Source organism: Microtus oregoni, unplaced genomic scaffold (genome assembly GCF_018167655.1).
Source record: "Microtus oregoni isolate MIOR12 unplaced genomic scaffold, Mior012 000047F_ref0000412, whole genome shotgun sequence".
Classification (NCBI taxonomy): Eukaryota; Metazoa; Chordata; class Mammalia; order Rodentia; family Cricetidae; genus Microtus; species Microtus oregoni.
The window spans coordinates 18537195-18551722 of record NW_024543221.1 but is presented as its reverse complement, the minus strand read 5'-3'; the positions used below and the strand labels follow the sequence as shown (position 1 = coordinate 18551722).

Below are 14528 nucleotides of genomic sequence, written 5' to 3'. Positions count from 1 at the left end.
GACCTATGACATTTAGTTCTAGAAAAGCCTTGCTGTACAATCACATCATGGTTCACATAGGGAAAACGAGGCATGGGTGCTATTACTTTATGAATTAGTAGCTAAACAGGGTCTCTGTGCTTTCTTCTGCTGAAAGAAAAGGAAGCAAAGGAACTGAGTAGAGAGTTTTTGCATCTAATACGCTTGACTCCCAGGCCATTCCTAAGGTGGGCAGCTCAGTCAGAGGGACTCAAGTGGGAGGGCTGGCCAGTGAATGTATATCCAAAGGGTGGTCATGTCTTTGGCTTGGGGAGCAATAACGGCCAGGGGGCTGCCATTAGAATAAACAACAGCTTCTTTCCCACCAGACTTTTTCCACATGTGGAGCCCGAACAGCTGCCAACCTCCTGGCCTGAAATAGTTATTTTCTCTTCCCCATTTACCCAGAGGGACCCAGAAGAGTTGCAGTCTCAGGGGAAAGAAAGCCTGTACCATTCAGTCTGGCAGAGTTAGGGAGAGATTTGCTATAGCTCCCCCCCCCCGCCCCCCCCCCCACCAAACTAAGGGTGATGTCAGAAGAACAAAGGTCACAGATGGATCTGCCTCAGTTTGGGAGGAGACACATGTGTTTTTATGTGCACAGGAGGGAGGCAGATTGTGGACTGGCATATCAGACAGAGGGAAGTCACTACTGGCTAAAAGCCAGACAAGGTTCAGCTTGAGTCTGAAGAAGGGCAGAAAGCACTATGGAGCCACTTTCTTGACCGTCACCAACATTTCATTTCACCCTCACTTTGTCTTCTCTTCTCTTTGACCTTCCTCCACACGGAATGGGGGAGGGAGAAGGAGCAGCAGGAGCTGGAAACAGGTCTGCAGAATCTCTGGACTCTGCTGACCATCAGCAGCTGAGAGTCGATGTTGACAGAAAAGAAATGAGGAGCAGAGGTGGGAGGCAGATGCAGGCAGCTGTAGACCCACTCCACTAGGCTCCTGTCTGGTCCCATGCTGTGGACCTGGAGCAGGGGCCAGGTGCAGGAATGGTGTGGGGCATCCTGTGGGGGGCAGGGGCCTCACTCTTGAATACTGTGCCCCTTAAAGTCTTTTGTCTGTGAAACAGATCACAGAAAGGGCCTGCGTGATGCTTGTGACTGGGAAACTGGCCTTCCTTCGAGGCAAATAGGGAAACAGTTCTGTGAGAGTTTAGAAAATTGTCCTTTCTGCCTGGACAGTTGTGGTGTGGAGAGTGTGCTATCAGACTAGACTGGAGTCCAAGCTTTTGAGGTTGTTTCTACATTACATTCTGGGATGGTAACAGTGCCCTAAGCCACTACCCACACAGAGCACTGTACCTTTAAGAAAAATGAAAGTAAAGAAACTAGGAATTTAGAGCCTCAAATGCATGGGCCCATTCCAGTCTCCCCATAGCCACTTATTTGAAACAAAGTTCAGCACTTGTTTTCTTCATTATAGAAAGTTATCTAGGATTGTCTTTCTAGAAAGTTCTTATTGAATGATTAAGAGAAAAGACAGTTTACAGAATAGGAGACCATCTTTACCTGTTATACATCTGACAAAGGACTCATTTTTATATACAAAGAACTTAAAACAAACTAAACAGGAAGAAATCAAACACACAAATAGTAAATGGTCTAATGAAATGAACACACAGTTCACAAAAGAACTATGGAATATACCACCAGAGGAATGCAAATCAAACTACATTGAGAACCCATCTTAACCTAGTCACAATTCCAATCATTATTAAGGAAACAAAAAACAAGAAATGCTGGCAAGAATGTGGATAAAAGAAAGTCCTTTTATGCACTGCTGGTCAGAAAAATTAGTATAGCTACTATGGAAATTCATATGGAGTTTTCTCAAAAACTAAAAATAAGTCTTCTATATAAACCAGCTTACCTTACTCCTGAGTATTTACTCAAAAGACACTAAGTCAACACATCACAGATACCAGCACATTACTGTTTACTGTAGCACTATTTACAACAGCTAAACTACAGAACCAACCTAAGTGTTTAGCAACAGAGGAATGCTTAAGAAAAATGTGGTATATACACAAAGGAATTTTTTCAGCCTTCAACAACAACAACAACAAAGTTACGTAATCTGTTGGAAAATGGATACACCTGCGGATAATCGTAGTAAATGAATTAAGCCTGTCTTGGGAAAAAAAAATCAGACGTTTTCTCCATTTGTGATTCCCAGATTTCATATAGTCATATATGATCATGTATGTATATATGACATGAATGTAAAAGTGAAACTGTCTCTGGGATGAGGAGACTATCTGGAGAGTAGAAAAAGGAGAACAGAAGAATGGGGAACTATGCTCAACACACAATATATACTTGTATGAAAACTTCGAAAATAATTTTTTTCAAAAAGAGTTCTTACTGGAGTCTAGCTTCCAGTTTTCATTTCCCCTAAACATTCACCCCTAAGGAATGAAGCACCAGGAACCCTGAGGATAGGTGTGGGTGGACTGAGACAGGAGGTGGGAAGAGGGTATAAGACTTTCTGCCAGCCTGCGGGCTTTCTTTAGCCCACGAGTCTCTTTCCAATACTAAACTTTTCAACCCACCTGGGAGGAGCTGAGCTGTACACAGCAGAGGAGAAATCCAGCAAGACACTACAGCCAAACAGGTTTTGCAATAACATTTTGCCTCCCATCTACACCCCTGCTTAGAAAAAGTCAAAGAAAGTATAGCAAGCCCAGCCCTAGATAAGGTGGGTGTGGTGTCATTAGCAAGCTTACTCATTTTGCCCCTGGCCTCCATTGAGATGGTGTAAGCAGGAATGGGCTGGGGGACCCAGGTTTGGATGAGGCTGTAATGCTTCACTTGGTTTTGAAAACTGTTGACATGACGAAGATGGAGTGAGAGATGTCCAGGGCAGGTACAGGGCACACCCAGCTAAGCTGCCTACAGGCAGAAGTCCCTCAGTGGAGAGGAAGCTAGGGGAGTTGCTTACACAAGTGTGCACACATATGCACCATGGTGTTCCAGGGAGATTTCTGGGAAGATTATTTCATCCAGTTTCTCAATAAGCCTCAGCTGTTCCTACAGGCTCCAAGAGACCAACAGATGGTCCCAGCAGAACAGGCTCCAGAGTCTCTAAAATCCAGGTCTGTGTTCCTCCAAGGCCAATAGTGCAATCAAGCCTTTTTCCCATGGGTGGGGGAGGAACAAAAATGAATTTGAGGCTATGCCTTTCCTTATTTCAGGCACCCCCACATTTTCAAAAATAGAATGCTTGCTCCAAAGAGGGGGTTACCCAGGAACCCCAAATTCCAGGCGATTCCCTCTAGGTTCCAAGAACCCAAGTGAAGAGTTAAAGGGAACCTGGTGGCACAAAGCATGGATTTCAGTAAGGAGGTTTTGTCCAAGAGGGGTGCTAGGTTTACTAAGTAGTCAAGGGCATGGCCACCTCTCCTGGTGCTCCCATTTCTTTTTCCCAGCGGCCAAAGAAGCCATAAGGAGATTCCAGGTTCCTATTCCAGAGGCTCCTTCTCCTCACTACACAGCTAACTGGCATGCCTGGTATAAACATATCCATAGATCTCTCTATAAATACACAGATCTTTAGCTATATATATCTTTTCTTCTAAAGGCTTGGCAAGGATTCCCCAGAAACCTTTTTCATGATACAACAGAAAACTAGTGGAGTCATTGGTTTGATGGGTCCTACAATCCCAACTTGAGCAGACCTTTGCAGAATTACCATCAGGAACCCAACCCCTATAGCCCCCCGCCCCTGGCAAACACAACTTGGTTTCTTAAAGCCGCTCCTTTACTTCTGTTGGTCTCTGAAGAATTTTTAAAAATCTATTGCTTTTGGCCCATAATCTCAAAAAGTAACAGGCCTTGTCTCTGAGCTCCAGCAGAAGCCAAGAGGAAATGAGCAGGACTATGGAACCTCATGCTGAAGGGCTGGTGAAGGCAAGGGTGGGATCCTTTGTGGCTTTATAGAGGGTGCCATGTCTTGTGGGTGGATGGATGGCAGAGCGTGTACAGAAAGCAGCTACCAAGTTTAATCACCATTAGGATCATAATCAAGGATTCGGTAGGTCTCCTGATGAGAGCACTGCTAATAAATAGGAGAGGTACTAGAAGTACAGCTCAGGGTTGGGAAAGTGACCTTGGCAATGGCTTTCACAGGGAGTTATCTAATTTCTTTCAGTGCATAGTTTCTCTATCTTCATAGCCCTGCATCAGCATTTGTTGGAATGAGGCCCAGGAAGGGAGGGAGTAAAGGCTGGGCTGACTTTTCCATTTTCTTTTTCTTTACTCTCTCCACTGTTAAAGATTTGGGTGGATGGACACAGCCCCTGTGATTTTTCTTGGAGGTATTTGGATCCTAGTTACATGCTGACACAATATTTAATCCTAAAACAGGTTTCTGCCACCTTGGTTTTCAAAGTGGGAGTCCAGAGAAGGCAGTTCATAAAAAGAGGGTAGAAATGTATGTATGTATGTGTGTGTATATATATATACACACACAGGGAAAACCAATCAGAAAATAATAAAATGCAAAGCCTCTTCCACCTCTGTGGCCTTCCTCATTTCATACATTCTCCTGTAAACTTGGGCTGTTATCCTTGCTATAGAGAAGGCAGCAGGTGCTACATCATCAGTTGTTTATTGACAGTCCTGGAAATGTCTTCCAGGAGGGGGTCTTGGAGGCAGGGGGTGAGGGAGGAAGCAGGATGGGGAGGAGGTGGCCCTACACCTGCAGAGAAGTAACTAAAGAGTGGAGTACAGCCAAGGAACTGTGCTGTGAGAATGTAGGAGCACAACAAGACAGTTTTCAGTAATTTCTGCTTGATGTTTGTTTGTTTCTAATTAAAGTGGAATTATAAGCAGTTTGCTGTTCTTGAATAAGTCCCTGCACTCTTTAGCTTGTCATCTCCGTGCTTTCTTTATTGCTGGTGACCACCATGTCAATTAAATAAAAGGACCTAGAGATCCTGGAGAGGGATCCCAGCAGAACTCAGGAGTGAGTAGTCCTGCAATTATCTGGAAAAGGTAATGGCTCTCACACTAGAAGGGGTGTCCACCAACCAAGAAGAGAAAAATGGTTTTTTGTTACCTAGCTCAGAGAGGTTAAATTCCATTCTTTAGTCTGAGAGAGATAGTAAGAAACTAGACTCCCAATTTCAGAGATAACAGCGACAGGGCATGAATGCCTGTCAAAGAAAATGCTATGATCATGTGCCATCAGAATATCTGTCTTGCTCTCCTTCCACTCTCTAAAACCGACCCCATGAAGACTATCCTGAAGAGCTTCCAGCCAAGTCTTCCTAAGAGAGATCACAACCAGAGCTATGGAAAAATGTCAGCAAGGTGCTCTGCTCTCTTTCCTGCTCAGACAAGATAAGAGGAACCCTCTTGACATATCTGTTCTCCATTTATAGGTCACTATCAAGTCATGCACTCTTTGTACATAATCTGCGGATGGCTGATCTTCTCTCTAAGGCCCTGATCAGCCAATATCCTTTCTTTTTTTCCCTTTTGAGTCAGGGTTGGTATCTTTTCCCACTATCACATACTTGCCACATGTCATTGATGGGGAGAAGGACAGAGGATGCTGGGCAGCAATCAAAGTATATATAATTGAAACTTCCTTAACTACAGGACACAGGGACAAGATACAACAGTGGTTAGAAATAAATGTCTACAGGGTATATAAGGTTGCTATTAAGAAAGCTAGGGAAAAAAGAGAGTAAGAATACTGAGCCCTTACTCCCATTCAATGGTGTGTGTGTGTGTGTGTGTGTGTGTGTGTGTGTGTGTGTGTGTTGGGCTGCCAATCAGAAGGCTGAGGAAAGAGTAGGCAAGATCATTAATCCCTTACTTTAATTCAGTGGTACATGGGCCATTCCCTTCTACACTTAAGCTCATTACCTCCACCCCAGGGCACTGCACAGAATAAAGAGTCATCGACCTCTCCATTTCAGAGATAAGACAGTGATTTCCTCATATCAGAATTTGTCTAGTTGAAGTCTTTGGCATTTGATCTCCAGGCTTCTTCCTGCTGCACAAGGTGTCAATGTCCCAGCACCAGAATGTTCCCTCAAAGGGTGCACCCATGCCCTGTCTCTTCGGAAGTGAGAATTAAGGCAAGAGTGTCTTATGCCTTCAAGGGGATTGTCAGTGCTGGAGGAACATGCCTGCTGGACTATGCTCTTTTCCAAAGCTAGGGACTTACAAGTTTACACATAATAGGTTCTAAGAGAGAACTGTCTGGAAAATGTATCAGAGAGCTGTCAGGAAGAACAGCAGAAGTACTGACAGACATTGTGGGCCTGTTGAACTTTGAGGCTTGGTTCTAGGCTGCACTGCTAACTTACCAAATAATCTACTGGACTTGTGTTCCACTGTCAACCCGGACATGAGATGCTCAGTGCAGGTGATATGATAACTGAGTAGAAGGAGAACTATGAAGCTGTGTGCTTGCTGTAGTATGTGAATTTAGGACCTGATTCTGAGTGAGGTTCCAGAGGTTACCAAAGATAAGGTAATGAGGAGATAGAAGATCCTTTCTGAGGATAGAGTACAGCATGTTCTTCTGTACTGGGGTGACGGGTGAAGGGTGCTGGGAGAAGTTGCCCACATTTGAATGGTAAAGATCTCCTGCAATGCAGGCTCTCAATAATGAGCTCCTTTGTAGAAAATTTTCCATGAGGTGTGTATAGAAATAGAAAAAGCAGAGTGGTGAGGCCTGGTGTGGAGATCTAGGTGCCTAGATGACTACTGGATAAGCAGACAGCAGACACATGATTGAGCATCTTTTCAAACATAGGACCTACTCAATTGTCCAGTAAGCTTATCTTAAACTAATGAATGGGAAAACAATTTCACCTGGAGTCTTAGCTTTCTTCTTTGGAAAATTAAATCATCTTGGTACCTATCCTGTGGGTAGGAAGATTTATGAGCTGTGCTTGGGACCATGGTTGGCAGACAGCTGACACACAGAAGATGCTGTTTCTTTGAGCAGAGCTCCTAGTCTTAGTGCTATGGATACTGGGCCAGATCATCCTTTACTGTGGGTGCTGTCTGTGTCATAGGAAGATAAACAGTGCCCTGGCTCTACCCACTGTAGGTCGGTGGAATCTTCTGTAGGTCATAACTTACAACACTGCAGACTTTGCAGATTTCTACAAAACCAGCCCCTGGTAAACCACTGGGTTGATTGATACATGTGAACAAGTGCTATTGAAAGCACATGGCAGATTCATGGTTGGATTCCCTAGCCCATTTTTTTTGTACAAGTGAGTATAAATGAATATGTCAAAGAACATACTAAGCAGAAGACAACACTCAAAGGCACATCCCCCGCTTTCTCAGGGATTTCAACTACTTTTTTAAGGTCCAGAATTTCAATCTATGTTTTTACAGCTCACAGCCACCAAAGATTTGAGGGTGCCCTCCACTTGCACATGGCGACTCAAGTCAGTCCAGCTGGTGTAACTAACTTTCTGACCTGATCTGGTTTCTGGGACCCAGGTTTGGACAACTTATTAGTCTCCCTTCACACTTGTAAAGCCTACAATTTGGCTTTATAGACAAAACCCTGAGCCAGCCTCCATCTCTGGAAGGTGTAGTCATCAGCACTCAACCTGGTCCACAGCTCTTGTCTGGGACCTGGACTTTGGGCCCTGCATCTGGCTTCTTGTAGGTTTGCCTTTTTCTCCTAAAACTGACATCAGTTTTGAGATAGAGAGTGTTTGTATATGTATATAGATATATGAGCAAATGTACATGCATGTGTTTATGTGTATAAGCATAAGCATGTGCACACATGTATATGTGTGTGTATACATGGTGAGTAGTAAAGTGTTCCTGTTACCTAGGACACCACCATGTGATGATGATCAAGCAGGCCCAACTTCTCATCATCCAGCATTTGAACCTTTTTAAAATTTTTATTTATTTTGTTATTAACAAAACCACTCAGTCATGAACCTTGAAAGTTACATCTATGACCTGCTTGGTGAGATATGTCCATCAGTGCAATAGAGACATAAATGTTATGGGAGTAACCAAGCACCTTCTGATTGGATTTAAGGCCCAATTCAAAAATGAAACTCATACCTGATATTGCCATTAAAGTTGAGGTGTGGCTATATAGGTCACAGGCCCTAGGGTAGAATCTATTACTAAGATTCTGCTGAATAGAGAAAGCATTAAGACAACTCCTGATGACTTATTGTTATACCCTTAAAGCAGTGCATCTCTTAACCCTCAACAGAGAAGCTTCTAGGAGTAGATGGCAATTAATATAGAGACCTACAACTGGTCAGTATGTAAGAGCTGGAGGAGGTGAATAACTTAAAAAAAAACAATGTTTTCCAAAGACGCAACAGGGAAGTTGCACATATGAATTCATTGTGATTGTGACAGCCTACACAAGATATGCACAGGCTCAAGCTAGATAAAATCTCAGAATGTGGGAACAAAGTTCCACCCTTGGCTGAGGTGCTATTGTCATTTGATAGCTGTTAGAGAGGGAAAGTCAATTTTCTTTAAAGTTATGAACCCTGGTATATTGTCATACTCCAGGACAGGCCCCTCACCCAAGGGTACTTGGCCAACACAAACTGGACTTTATGGGTATAAGGGAAAGAGAGAGAGAACTAAGTTGGATTGTAAGGCTGGGAGTAGATCTAGAAGGAACTGGAGGAAAAGGATAAACATGATCAAAATACACTGTGAAATTATCAGAATTAATAAAAACATTTTAAAAATTATATTCTTTTCCTTGATATTTAAAACAGATAAAAACAAGATACTTTGACTGAAAGATGGAACTGGGGTGAGAGTGTATCTTACCTAGCTTTCTATTGCTGTGATAAAATACCATGACCAAAAGAAATTTTGGATAGGAAGGGATTACAACCTATTGCCCGTCATCTAGAGAATTCAGGGCAAGAACTCAAGACAGGAACCTGGAGGCAAGAATTGATACAGAGGCCATGGAGGAGTGCTCCTTACCCACTTGTTCCTATGGCCCGTTCATCTTTCTGTCTTAAAGCACATAGAACCACAAGCCAGGGATGGAACCACCCAGAGTGATTCTGGCCTTCCCACATCAATCATCTATCAAGAAATATATCACAGGCTCACAGGCCAATCTGGTGACGACATTTCCTCTACCCAGATGACACTAGATTTTTGTGTCAGGTTGCCAATAAAACCAGCAACACAAAGTGGTCGCTTCAAAGAAACAGTGTCCAATAACTACTGACACTTGTTTTAAGATTTTGGGGCCATAGACAGCTTTGAATCTGATTAAATTAACTAGGCCTTTACCCTAAACATTTTATATGCAAATATTTGCAAACCTTTTCTTGCTTTTTTTTTCCTTTTTCTTTCTTTCTTTTTTCTTTTTGGTTATATCATTGCCACATGAATTCTGGAATAAAAGTTAAAAGTAATGGGTGTTGTGCTACTATTCTATACTCTGCTTGGGTCTTCCTGAAGGTTCCGGCTACTCAGTACAGTCAGTGATGAGACCCTGACAGTACTGGCCTTGCCTCTTCCCCCTTAAAAGAATGGAAGCTCAAACATTGAAAGCACAACCACCATCCCTGTTAAATTTCTACTTCAAGAGCCTTGGTGTTGATCTTAGTTTGGTGCTGCCCAGGGGACCTAGACATGAGAGAGTATCCATGTCTCAGTTTCCATGCTGGTCCCACGCTCATGAGCTGACACATCTTGGTGATGACCGTAGTGAACAGAGTTCTGGTACCTGCCAACACGGGTAGTGTCACCTGACCACCCTGGACCATTTCTTTTCCCATAAGGTCACAACCCACAGGGTTATTAATATTGCAAGCTGAGTCAGAACAAGGACTTGAAAGATCTCTGTAAAACTTAAAAGGGTAAGGGAACTGCCATTATCTTAGCCCTTAGACGATGACTAGGAGACTCGTGTCCAGTTTGGTGCTCTCAGGCCTGGGAGCCACGGAGAGAAAGAAAAATCATATTTTATTTAAAAGTGGCAAATTTTAAGATAAAAAAGGATGGGGCTGAAGAGATGGTTCATCATTTAAGAGCACTGGTTGTTCCTCTAGAGGACCTGGTTCAATTCCCAGCATCCACATGGCAGTTCACAACTGTCTGTAACTCCAGTTCCCGGAGATCCAACACCCCACACAGACATATATGCAGGCAAAACATTGATGCACACAAAATAAATAAAGTTTTAAAAATATTTTAAAAGAACGGAGTGGTATGTCACCATTTATGAAACATAGCTTTGGTCTTGGAGTCATTTGCTTTGACTTCTGGGAATTCCTTCCCTCAACTTACAAAGAACTGAAACCTTTGACATGGTCTAAAATTGTATGTGAAGGTTTGGATCCTGGTCGGCTACAGCATGCAAATTGATTCCAAGTTGCAGTGAGGGCAGACTAGAAGGGCCTTCCTTGGGTCTGTAGACTGCTAATAAGATTATCTGAGGGAAGGCCCAGTGAAAACAATAGCTAGCCAGAGTGGCCCAGGCAGCAGCTGACTGAGAGTTTTATGCAGTGCTCAGGCTGCCAACACTGGGACCTGCAGGCAGGTTTATGAGATTAAAGCTCAGAGCCCAATAAATAATTTAGCAGTTTACTACAAAACATACACAAAGTATAATAGCTACTATCTTCAGCAGTCTGATGTGTACACATATTTTAAATGCACATCAGTTTCCTCCACATATTACATTTGATGTGGAGTCTAAAACCAAACAAGAAGAGAAAGAACACTATCCCCTCCACTCCCTCTGAAGCTTTGTCATCAAGATGTGACAACGGGAAAGGGTTCATCCTGTACACCAATTATCCAGGGCTTTGGTCTGGTCTCCCTCACCCTTACATTTCTCTTCCCCACTCATTTTCTGTTTTCTATGTATTTTGAGAGAATCTAAAATCTCCCATTATTCATTCAGAAATTGGCTTTCTTCTTTTAGGAGTGTCTTTTATAGAACAAAGCTGGCCCTAGGTGCTATCTCTCACAACGTCACAAGTGACTTACTTATGGGTGCCACTCCAGAGCTGAGATAAATAAATATCATTGCCACAACACCAGAGTCCAAGGTGAGTTTTAATGGTCCAGAAGAGGTAGTGATGGATTGGTAAGATTTGTTCTTGGCTATGAGGAAGAGAGGAGTACTGGAAGGAGCAATGGAAGAAAATGGAAGGAGAAAGGAGTCGGTGTGGATGCTGCAAAGGGAGTGGGTGGGAAAGAGCAGAGAAACTCGGAAGAAGTTGCTCCAGCAGGTAGAAGCATGGGCAAGAGGTGAGAGGCATGCCTGTATAGAGAGCGTGTCTGTATAGATACTTGAATGAGTGGATAATTTCAAAGGCAGCACTCCTTTCCTAACTGTAAGTTGCACCAGTCTTGATTACAATTACAGGACAGGAGGCTTCAGGACACCAGGATGAACAAAGTGGAAGATGTTTCCTCCTGCCTTTGTGAAGACCTGGAGGGCGATATCACTCAACACTGTTACAGTGGCCCCGAATCTCTTGTGAAAGGCATGGACCCCCGGTTTGTCTGGTCCACACATCACCAAACTCCTCCCTCACCACATTCTGAACCTTCTGGTACTTGGCTTTGGCTGGCAGTGGCTATGGTTTATCTCCTGCTGTTTATGGCCTGGGACAGGCTGCCATGAATAGCTCCCCAAAGAGTAGGGGAAATGCAGGCATCTGCCATTCTGCAGCGTTCTTTCTAGAAATGAAAAGGACAGTCATAAAATGTCCCGGGTGAGGCAGGGGAGGTGGGTAACATGCATCATAAAAAGTGTAATGGACTAATGCCGAAACAGACTGGCTGCAACCCAGGGGTGTCTGCTGAGCTCAGACATAAATATCAGGGAGGCACCAAGGAGACAGCCTTTTTATTTCTATGATTTGATAGTTGTGGGAGGCTGGGCAAGTTTTTCCTCTATTTCTCTGTCTGTAGTCATTCCTCTGGGGATACCACCAATCTGCCTAAGACCGAAGCTGCCCACAGTTTACAACTTCTGCAGCAGTCACAATTAGATTACTGGAAAGATTGGAGGAAAGGGGGGATTTTAGGGTACCTAATACAATCATTTAGAGTAAGTCAGATTTGGGGGTTCTGGATGTAATATCTAAGACTTTGCAAGTGTCAAGATAAAAAAAATCAAAGTGAGTAGAGCTACGTGGGACATAGGATGGAATACATGCAATAGGAACTGTGGACTTGTCCTGCACCAGCACAACTTCTAGCATTAAAGGGACCAACTGACAGCTATTCCTACAATTGCCTGACAGAAATTTCACCTCTGCTCAACATCCTGCATAAAGGGAAAATCACTTATGTAGTAAATGATAAAAACGTAGGTACTAAGGCTTCAACTACACACACTGTTCTGAGACTTTATGTTGAGGACTGACCAAGCTCTGTACTAACGCTGACTACTCACCCTTTGCTGTCTTAGCAGAGACTTGCTTTTAAGTGTGTATTTACACAGAACGGTAGACACTTAGGGTGTGAGTGGCAGGTAGGGGAAGTGCTTAAAATCCTGCAGGCTAGGGGACACTAGAAGTAATGTCCAGTTTTTGCTGATGCTCACATACTTTTACCCATGTTCTCAAGTCCTTGAAGACTTGTCTACCGCCAAGCCAACTTTCAGTAGTAAAGGGACCAATTAATGGTCTATGTTAGGGGGAAACATGACAATACCAATTTTAACAATGACCCAACAGAAATCTCATTCCATGAGTAAAGTTTCAAGGATGCCAACTCTTATCAATAAAAGGATGCTTCTGAACTTGGGGTTGGCTTTAGTTCCGGCCCTACTGAGAAGAAAAGCAGCAGAAACAATAGTATCGGCACAGGAAGTCCCTGTTCAGTTCAGCATTTTAGTGTGTGGAAAGAAGGCACTGAGGGTTTCAGTGTGCAGTTTTCATCTGGGAAATTGCCCCTTTTGCTCGTCATTCCCAAAGGGATGGAAAGCAAAGGAAAGAGAAGGGAGGCCAAGACCTGTGCTAAGCAGCTTTGGTGTTCATTTAACTTCACAGATAGCCAGTGAAGATCTGATAGTCTCTCTAAGGAGGCGAACCCCCAACTCTGTGTTTCCCAAAGGTTAACTAACTTAGGCAAGGCCACATTCTCAGCAAATAGAATAAGAACTTGAATTCAAACCATAGTCTTCTCACAGTGACTGAAAAATTCAAAAGGAAAAAAATCAATATGGTTGGGAAGAAAAAAATTTCCAGTTTGAAGGTCAAAAGAGCAAGGCTAATGCAGCCCTATGTCACTGGGGCACATAAATATTGTAAGTGATACAGGGTCATCACACAGATGCTATCAGAAAAAGTTAGAAAATCCTGTGCACAACAGCTACATGGTTACTTAGGCGGAGGGCAAGTGAGGCTTGCAGTGTCTCTAGGGTAGAACTGTGCGATCAGTAAAAGCTCAGTCTCTCCAGTGACTCAACATGTTGCAAATCTACCTAGAACAGGGCTTCAAGCACCCTCCTCAAACCCACCATTGTGCCCAATGGGTTGTTTGATGTATGAGAAAGCTAAGTTCTCTGTGTTCATGGATGGGGGTGTTGGTGTTACCAGCTGTGAGTGGAGGAGTCTGCCCCAGCCATCCACTTGGAAGTGATCCCAGATGGGACTATCAGTAAGGTATAGCTAATGATTTTCCAGCTAAGCGCACCTCTGATGAAACGAAACATTCCTCTTCTCTCAGCCATGTTCAAGTCTGAGAAGGAAATGACCACAGTAGCATCTAGTCTATGGGTGATGTCAGGTTAGACTGAGAAGAAGACCCTCCTGGGAGCTGAAGTTTCATCATTAGCCGTGCAGTTTACTCTGGAGAGTCGTAAGACTCCAAGAGAAGACACCTGGCTGCTACCTGAGCACTGTATGGTTGCTCCCCCTCCAGGTTCACCTTTGCTCACTGGCGTTTCAGTAAAGGCCTAATACAAATATAGAATGTATAATTTTCACATCATTCCTGGCAAATCCCAGGTGTGCCCTATTTGTATAGTTCCAAGGATGCCATTTCCAACCATGAGAAAGACACAGGACACAGTGGTACCAGCTTAGGGCTCTATTAATAGCAATCCTGTTTATAGGGCTACAAATTTAATTCATAGCAATGATTAATGTCAGAATCAAAGGCATCAGGCATCAATATTGATGGAATTGTAAAGTCCCATAAACAGAGACTGAACATTCAGGTCCATCCCCTCAGCAGTGGTCTGCCATTAACTATTGCATTAATGTCTCTTCCAATTTGCAAAATCAAAATGACTCCATTTCTCAGTGTCCTCTTCACCCACACTGAAACCTCTGCCCAGCCATCTCTGAATGGGTATGAGTGGCAAATAAAGGGTCCTAAACAATGTCTTCGAAGAAGAATCCGGGGGCTCTGAGGGTTGCATGGGTAACAGGCCAGGCCCCTTGCTCTACCCAGCAGCACTCTATTGTGTCCCCTTCAGAGAGCTCAGAGCAAAAGTGATGCTTGGAAAAAGGGGAGTCAGCTAGAGATTGTGTGTGGCAC

The 14528-nt window shown here is 43.5% G+C and overlaps 1 protein-coding gene across 1 annotated transcript in view; it reads right to left on the bottom strand.

Annotated features, from left to right (window-relative positions):
- The window catches only part of Plxna2 (plexin A2), a 204781-nt gene that overhangs the window by 149171 nt on the left and 41082 nt on the right, over window positions 1-14528 (bottom strand). The window lies entirely within an intron of this gene.